Raw genomic sequence first — 9,677 nt, 5'->3', positions numbered from 1 at the left:
GTAAATTTATATAGTTTAAAGAGAGAGTAGCTTTAGGTAATATTAGAAGCGATAAGGATAAAAAGAATTTTTGCGAGCTCTAAAGAGTAATAAATATTAGCCTATTTAGCCCTTTTTTTAGAAACCTCTACGTTACTATTAAAGTTTAGAACCTCTATAATTAAGGGCCGCTTTTAACTATTATAGCTAATTATTATAGCTAATTATTATAGCTAATTATTACGGCCGACCTTTATTATTAACCTTTTGAATTAGCGCCGCTATAAAATAGCTTATTTATTCTAAATTAAATAATAGTTTTTATATTAAAATTATTATATTATATTAATCGCGTTTTTAGGATATATTGCGTATATTATATAGTTAAAAAGTATACTATATTATATAGTTTTCCTTAAAAGCGTGATCCTATTAAGGTCGATCTTTTATACTTATAAAGCTAGAAAAAAAAACTACTATATAGAATAAAAAGACTATAAATACGACTAATATTAAATTTATTATATTAAAAAGGCCAAGGCCTAAAAAGAGTATTAAAAGAAATATAAATAAAAAACCTATTTAAAAAAAATAATAATAAAAAACTAAAAAAGCTAATTATAAAAGAACGACGAGAAGTAAAAATAATGAAAAAAGTTCTTATATATAACTATATAATATCCCCCCGACGGAGCAATCTGCCGGGGCCGTACCGTATATTACGTATTAAGGAAAACTGGGTATATTACGCTCTATACCTAATTATTAATTAAAATAGCTCCCGACCTTTCCCTACTTATCTAAAGGGCGAGCTATACTTACTCTAACGTATATAAAACCTCTTAGTATTAGCCTATATAAGTAGCTAGATCTTATATTATATACTCTTTCTTATTAAGGGTTAGGGGGCCCTTTATATATTCCTTTACGTTTATAATATAGCCTATATTAGAGGGATTTTTAGTTTTATAAAGTATAATTTCTAAGCTAGCGTCGATATACTAAATCTTAATATCTATACTAGCCCGGCTATTTATAGCGTTCGTATTATTACTTAGCTAAATTTTATATTATTAAAAAGTATTTCGCTAATCCTCGGGTATATTTATATTAGCTATAATAGCTATAGTATTGAGCTAGCTAAGGGTACTTAGCCTAAGAGGGGTAGACTTATTAACGAGTATTTTTAGCTTATTAATTACTAACTATATACTAAGAGAGTAGTAGTTTATATATTAATAAGTTTATTTAGTAAATTTATTTAATAAATTTATTTAGTTTAAATAAAGAGTAGCTTTAGGTAATATTAAAAACAATAAAGATAAAAAGAATTTTTATAAGCTCTAAAGAGTAATAAATATTAGCCTATTTAGCCCTTTTTTAAAAAACCTCTATGTTATTATTAAAGTTTAGAACCTCTACGGTTAAAAAAGGCCGCTTTTAACTATTATAGCCGATTATTATAGCTAATTATTATGGCCGACCTCTACTATTGACCTTTCTAGCCGGCGCCGCCGCCTTACCCATCCCGAATTATATAGTAGTTTTCGTATTAAAATTACTATATTATATTAAGCGCGTGCTTAGGGTATATTATGCGTATTATATAATGGAGAAGTATACTATATTGTATAATTTCCTTTAAAAGCGTGATCCCGTTAAGGTTAATCTTTTGTGCTTATAAAGCCGGAAAGAAACTATTATATTATATAGTATTAGTAAATAGTTATACTATCTCGGTAGACTATTCTTTTAGATTTTCTACCTTTTTAACATTTCTTTTTATAACGTTTATAACTACGGATCTTAAAAATTAATATTATTTATAATAATTAGGCTAATATAAATTAACTTAAGCTCGTAAAGTAGCTACTTAGCTATAATAATCTTATGAAAGGTTAGTATGAAGTATATAAATTCCGTAGTACTATTTTTAATTTTATCAATAATATACTTTGAGTAGTACTTATTAATACTATAATTAGTATCTTCTAAGCGCTTCGTAATATATCAAAACTAATAATTTAACTTAAAGTTATTATTATTATTAATAAAAACGGGTATATTAAGTATTTTCTAAGAACTATAAGGGATATAATAGGACGAGGTCAGAGTAGTTTCGTAATTACTTTACGTTTTTAAATGTATTAAGTACGATTTTAATATACTAAGGGTATTAGTATTCTAAATAGAGCTAGTTTATAAGCCGTTTTTTTTAATAATTAAAGTGTTTTAATCATAGTTATATCATTAGTATAGGCTTAAATAAGGGCTTTTATTATAATACGGAGTTTTAGAATAGTAATATATATAAAGTTAAGGTTTTAATAGATTATTTTCTATAAGTACTTAATATTATTACTTAGCTAGCTAATAGCCGAGGCTAGGATTTACTTTAATAAATACTAAGTAATACGTATCTATAATTACTATTTAATTTATTTAAATAAGGTCTTCTCGTTATTTTTATAGTATAGTTTATAAAGAAGGTTAAGGTCGATACTCTACTCACTATTCTTTCTAAAAAGAATATTCTTATAAATATAAATAAGCGAAGTAAGCTAGTTAGTTATATTATTAAAATATAGTAAGTAATGAGCTTAAATGGTAGAGGGTAAAAAGTGGTTTACTACTTAATTAGATAATATAACTTCGGGGTTAATAATTAGAAACTTAGTACTTTTATTAAAGCTTCTAACGCTCTATTAGGATTTATAAAAAATAGTAACTTTATTAAAAACTATTGATATAAAGGGAGACTTAGCCTTTTTAACTATGTTTTTTAATTATGATATTTAATAACAGGGGTATATATTTAGAGGGTATTTATTTTAATACCCTACCTTTATTAACTACTTAAGCAGTTCTCGATATTAATTACATAATATTAATATATAGTATTAATAAATACTCTTACTATTTTAATAAACTATTTTTTTATATTTTTTACCTTTTTAATTTTCCGTCTTATAAAGTTTATAACTATTTATTTTTTATTTTTACTTTTACTGGCTGCTCGGGCGATTCTTAATATCGGTTATACAGTATTAATATATAGTATTTGTTTTTTATTTCTGCCTTTGCTGGCTGCTCGGGCGATTCTCGATATCGATTACACGGTAGTAATACACAGTATCAGTGGATACTCCCACTGTCTCGATAGACTATTTTTTTTTAGATTTTCTACCTTTTTAACTTTCCCTCCTGCAAAGTTCACAACCACGGATCTTACTTTTAAATATATATTATTAGAATACTAAGATACGTAGTTATTATCGACCCCTAGGGCTTCTTTAATAACTAGAAGTTCGATCCTATAAGTATTATACTAAAGGGCCCCGAACTATAGTACCGCCGTTTTAAGAAATATAAATTAGATATAATTAATTTAAAAATTAAAAAAATATATATTAATATAGCTATTACTTTAATAAGTACCTAGCTTATATAATATAATAACCTTAAAATACCTAACTAACTCTAAAATATTATTAATATTCTAAAAACGGAATATAAGAGTAGGTTAAGAAAGATTAAAAGGGATATTTTAGAGTTATTAAATAAGGTAGAAAGTAGGGGGTAGTTTTTAGTTATTTAGAGGGTAATTAATATATTATAATAAGATCGTTAGTATTTAGTAACGGCTATGGCCGGTTATTATTAATCATAAAGTTTATTATATAATAAAGATACTTAATATTAACCCTAATAGACTAGCTTGCCCGTAAAGGCGAAGATAGCCCCTAATGAGGCGGACCGGACCCCAAAGGGTTTATAAAGTTTATAATTATAGATTAATAGCGATATAAAGCGCCTAATGCTACTACTTTATAAGCTACTTACTTAGCTAAGTTGACCGCCCTTTAGGTAATAATAGCTTATAATAATATAGTATATGAGATGCCCTCGTTACCGTTATTAAGTATAATACTAACCTTTTTATTACTAATATCTATTACGCTTTTAACTTCGACTTATATATATATATATATATATATTTATTACCTCGTTTCCTTTATTAAAATCGAAACACGCTTCTCTTACTATTTATTATTATTATACTATCGCTATTATTATTACTATTACTATTATTATTAAATTATTTATTTTAAATATATATTATTAAAATACCGAGACGCTAACTTATTGATCTATAAGGATACTTTAAGGGTTAAGACTTCAATTTTATAAATATTATACTAAAGGACCCCGAACTATAATAAGGTCGTCTTAAGGAATACGAATTAAATACTATTAATTTAAAGATCCGAAATACGTATATTAATATAAGTATTACCCTTATTAATACCTAACTAATATAATATAGTAATCTTAAAATATTCAACTAATTCCTAAGTATTATTAATACTCTAGAATCGCTACGTAGGAATAAATTAAAAAAGATAAAAAAGAAATATCTAGTATTATTAAAAAAAGTAGAAAGTAAGGGGTAGTTTTTAGCTATTTAGAGGGCGATTAATATATTATGGTAGCGGGGTTATTAGTATTTTAAGTTTAGTTAGTATTAATAGTTAATAAAAACTACGGCCGGCTATAATTAGTTATAAAGTTTTATTAAAGTACGTAATAAAGATACTCGATATTGACCCTAATAGACTAGCTTACTTATAAAGGCGAAGATGGCCCCTAATAAGGCGGACCGGACCCCAAAGGGAAGTTTATAACTATAAATTATTAATAATAATATTAAGTACCTAATACTACTACTTCATAAGCCGCTTACTTAGCTAAGTTTACGGCCCATTAGCTAATAGTAACTTATAATAGTAGTATTAAAAATACCCTTATCACTATCATTAAATAATATTAACCTCTATAAGCGCAATATTTACCCTAATACTCTTAACTTTAACTCGTATATATATATATATATATTCGTTACCTCGTTTCTTTTATTAAAATCAAAAAACGCTTCCCTTACTATTTATTATTATTATATTATTATTATTCCCTTTAGGGTCTAGTCCGCCTTATTAAGGGCCATCTTTACCTTTATAAGTAAGCTAGTTTATTAAAGTTAATATCGAGTTTTTATTACGTACTTTAATAAGACTTTATAACTAATAATAGCCGGCTATAGCCGGTAGAGGTATTATTAATTATTAATACTAACTAAACTTAAGATATTAATAACCCCGCTACTGTATTATATTAATTACCTTCTTAATAAGTAAATATTACCCCTTACTTTCTCCTTTTATCTTATTTAATAATAACCTCTTTTTAATATTCCTATTTAATATACTTACTTATACTCTTTCTAAACTCTTAATTATATTATTAAGTCTAGGCTTATTTAAACTTTATTATATTAAAACGGCGCTAATAAAAGTAATATTTATAGTAATATTTTATTTACTTTCTATAAGCTAATATTATTAATATAGTATTTATTAAGGCGGTATTTTTATAGCTTAGGGTCGTTTAGTATAATATTTATAAGATTAACTTTCTAGTTATTAAGTAAGCCCTAAGAGTTAACGACCTATTAACGTCTTAGTATTTTAATAAAATATACTTAAAGTAGATAGTTAAATAGTAATAATAATAATAATAATAGTATAATAATAATAGCGTAATAGTAATAGTATAATAATAATAAATAGTAAGGAAAGTAGCGTCTTTAACTTTAATAAAAGAGACGAGGTAACGAATATATATATATATATATATATATAAGTTAAAGTTAAAAGTATTAGGGTAGATATCGTGAGGTTAGTATTATTTAATAACGGTAATAAGGGCATCTCTAATACTACTATTCCAAGCTATTATACTTAAAAAGGTACCTAACTTAGCTAGGTACGCGGGCTTATAAAGTAGTAGCGTTAAGTACTTAATATTACCGTTAATAATCTATAGTTATAAACTTTATAAGACGGAAAGATAAAAAGGAAGAAGGAAATTTAAAAAGAAATAGTTTACTAAGATAGTATAAGTATTTATTAATACTATATATTAATATTATATAATTAATGTTAAGAACTGCCCGAGTAGCTAGTGAAAGTAGAATATAAAAATAAATACCATTATTATTATTATTATTATTATTATTATGATTATTATTATGATTATTATTATTATCTAATTATTGACCTTAAGTATATTCTATCAAAATATTAAAATACTTAATACTTATCGATCCTCAGGGCTTTTTTAATAACTAAAAGTCTAATTCTATAAATATTATACTAAATAACCTAGAGCTATAAAGAGACCGCCTTAATAAATACTACATTTATAATATTAATTTGTAAAAAACGGATAGATATATTATTATAAGCGTTACCCTTATTAATACCTTTTTTATATAATAAAGTATAAATAAGCTTAAATTTAATAATATAATTAAGAGCTTGAAAAGAGTATAAGCGAGCGTATTAGATAAGAATATTAAGAAGAGGTTTTTATTAAATAAAATAAAGAGAGAAAATAAGGGGTGATATTTAGTTATTAAAATAGTAATTAATATACTATAATAGCGGGGTTATTAATATTTTAAGTTAAGTTAGTAATAATAATTAACAACGGCTATACCTAGCTATAGTTAGTTATAAAGTTTTATAAAATACGTAATCCTTTTCGGGTCCGGTCCGCCTTATTAAGGGCCATCTTTGCCTTTATAAGTAAGCTAGTCTATTAGGGTTAATATTAAGTTTTCATTATATACTTTAATAAGACTTTATAACTAACTATAGCCGGCTGTAGCTATTACTAAGTAATTATTCATACTAACTAAACTTAAGATATTAATAACCCCGCTACTATAGTATATTAATCACTTTTTTAATAACTAAATACTTCCCTTTACTTTCTCTTTTTATTTTATTTAATAATAACCTCTCTTTAGTATTCTTATTTAATATGCTCGCTTATACTCTTTCTAAGCTCTTAATTATATTATTAAATCTAAGCTTATTTATCTTTAATTATATCTCTCTAAAAGAGCAATCCGCCGGGGCCGTACTATATATTATATATTAAGGAAAACTGAATATATCACGCTCTATACCTAGTTACTAATTAAAATCGCTATTAACCTTTTGTTTTACAAATTCCTCTAAGTTCTGGCTATTAAAAGAGCGAGCTATATTTATTTTAATATATATAAGACCTCTTAATATTAGCCTATATAAATAGCTAGATCTTATATTATATACTCCTTTTTATTAAGGGTTAAAAGACCCTTTATATATTCTTTTATATTTATAATATAGCTTATATTAAGAGGATTTTAGTTTTATAAAGTATAATTTCTAAGCTAGCGTGAATATATTAGATCTTAATATCCGTAGTAACCCGGTTATTTATAATACTTATATTCCCTTTGGGGTCCGGTCCGCCTCATTGGGGGCCAACTTTGCCCTCACGGGCAAGCTGGTCTACTAGGGTTAATACCGAGTTTTTATTACGTAACAAACTTTATAGCTAATAACAGCTAGCTATAGATACTAACGATCCCGCTATAATATATTAATCGCCTTCTTAATAACTAAATACTACCCCTCACTTTCTCCCTTTATCTTATTTATTATTAACCTCTCCTTATTAATATTCTTATTTAATATACTTACTTATGCTTTTTTTAAACTCTTAATTTTATTATTAAGCCTAGGTATATTTATATTATTTTATTATATTAAAAAGGTACTAATAAGGGTAACGCTTATAATAATATATTTATTTATTTTTTATAAATTAATATTACTAATATAGTATTTATTAAGGCGGTCTTTTTATAGCTCGGGGTTATTTAGTATAATACATATAAGATTAAATAACTTCTAGTTATTAAAGAAGCCCTAAGGGTCGACGAGTTATTAATAGCGTCTCGGTATTTTGATAAAGTATGCTTTAGCGTTTTTCGACTTTAATAATAGAAACGAGGTAACGAATATATATTTATATATGAGTTAAAGTTAGAAGTATAGTAAATATCGTAAGGTTAGTATTATTATTAATAACGGTAACGAGGGTATCTCCGATACTACCGTTATAAGCTACTATTATTTAAAAAAGTAACTAACTTAGTTAAGTACGTAATAGGCTTATAAAGTAATAACGTCGGGTACTTAATATTGTTATTAATAATCCGTAATTATAAACTTTATAAAAAAGAAAGTTAAAAAAGTAAAAAATCTAAAAAAAATAGTCTATTAAAATAGTAAGAGTATTTAATAATACTATATATTAATACTATATAAACGATATCGAGAACTACCCGAGTAGTTAGTAAAGGTAGAATATTATAATAAATAATATATTTATTATTATTTAGTTAGATTTTATGTTATTAGAAATTATTATACTACTTCTTAAGTATTCTTATATTAGTTACGATAGCTAGCGTATCGAGGGGGCCTAATCTATCGAGCTTTAAAGGGGGGGACTTATTAAGGGGTATTTTTAATCAAATAGTAGTTTATATATTAATAAGTTCATTTAATAAGTTTATTTAGTAAATTTATTTAGTTTAAATTAAGAGTAGCTTTAAGTAATATGAAAAATAATAAAAATATAAAGAATTTCTATAAGCTTTAGTATAAAAAGTAGCTAAATATTAGCCCTTTTAGCCCTTTTTTTTTAGAAACCTCCATATTATTATTAAAGTTTAGAACCTCTATAGTTAAGAACTACTTCTAACTTTTATAGCCGACCTCTATTAATAACTTTTTTAACTAGTACTATTACGTAAATATATTACTTAGTTTATTATTAATAAATAGTAAGGTAGCTTACTTATCCCGAGTTATATAATAGTTTTACGTCGGGCGCCTAATATCGCCGTTAATAATCCGTAGTTATAAACTTTATAGGAGGGAAAATTAAGGAAAATCTAAAAGAATAGTCTACTAAGACAGTATAAGTATCTACTAATACTATATATTAATACTATATAGTCGATATTAAGAACCGCCCGAGTAGTAAATAAAGGTAAAATATAAAAATAAAAAGAATAAATAATATAATCTTTTCTATATAATCTTTTTGATATAGGTTCGAGTAGTAAAATATAAAAAACGGGATAGTATCGTATCGTATTTAGTAGTCTTGGTTTATAATTAATTAATAAGACTTTTTTAATAATTTCGTAAGGTCTAAGTTTTCTATAATTTAATTTATTACGTAGTTATTTCGTTTTAGTATTATAATAGAGGAGATAAGTATTATCTTACTTTTTTAGAAATAGTCCTCTAATCCTTAATCTATCCGCCTTTTTTTCCATATACTAATATATAAACTCGAGGTTTATTAAGACTTATTTATAAATTTCTTTAAGTTTATTTACGTTTACTATAGCTCTTATAACTTATAGTTTTTATTATACTTCTCTATATATTATTAATTAGAATCCGTAGTTAAAATTAAATAAAGATTCTTTTATACTTTTATTAATTATATTATTATATATAAACTAGGCTATTAATAAGAGCGCTACTTAATTATCCTAGTCGTAATTTATATAATAATAAAGGTATATCTCGAGGGTCTAATTAATCTTTTTTATTTATTTATTAGTTTATAAATAAAATAATATTAATAGTTTATAATCTATACTAAGTTACGAAATTAAAGATTTCTAAAACTTTAAAATAAAAAGTCTACCCCTATTAAAAATAATTTCTTTTAATAAACCGTAGTCTAAAAGTATAATTTTAGTAAATACGTATACTAGG

The sequence above is a fragment of the Colletotrichum lupini genome, chromosome 11 (genome assembly GCF_023278565.1).
Source record: "Colletotrichum lupini chromosome 11, complete sequence".
NCBI classification, from domain to species: Eukaryota; Fungi; Ascomycota; class Sordariomycetes; order Glomerellales; family Glomerellaceae; genus Colletotrichum; species Colletotrichum lupini.
Note: the sequence above shows the minus strand (reverse complement) of the source record.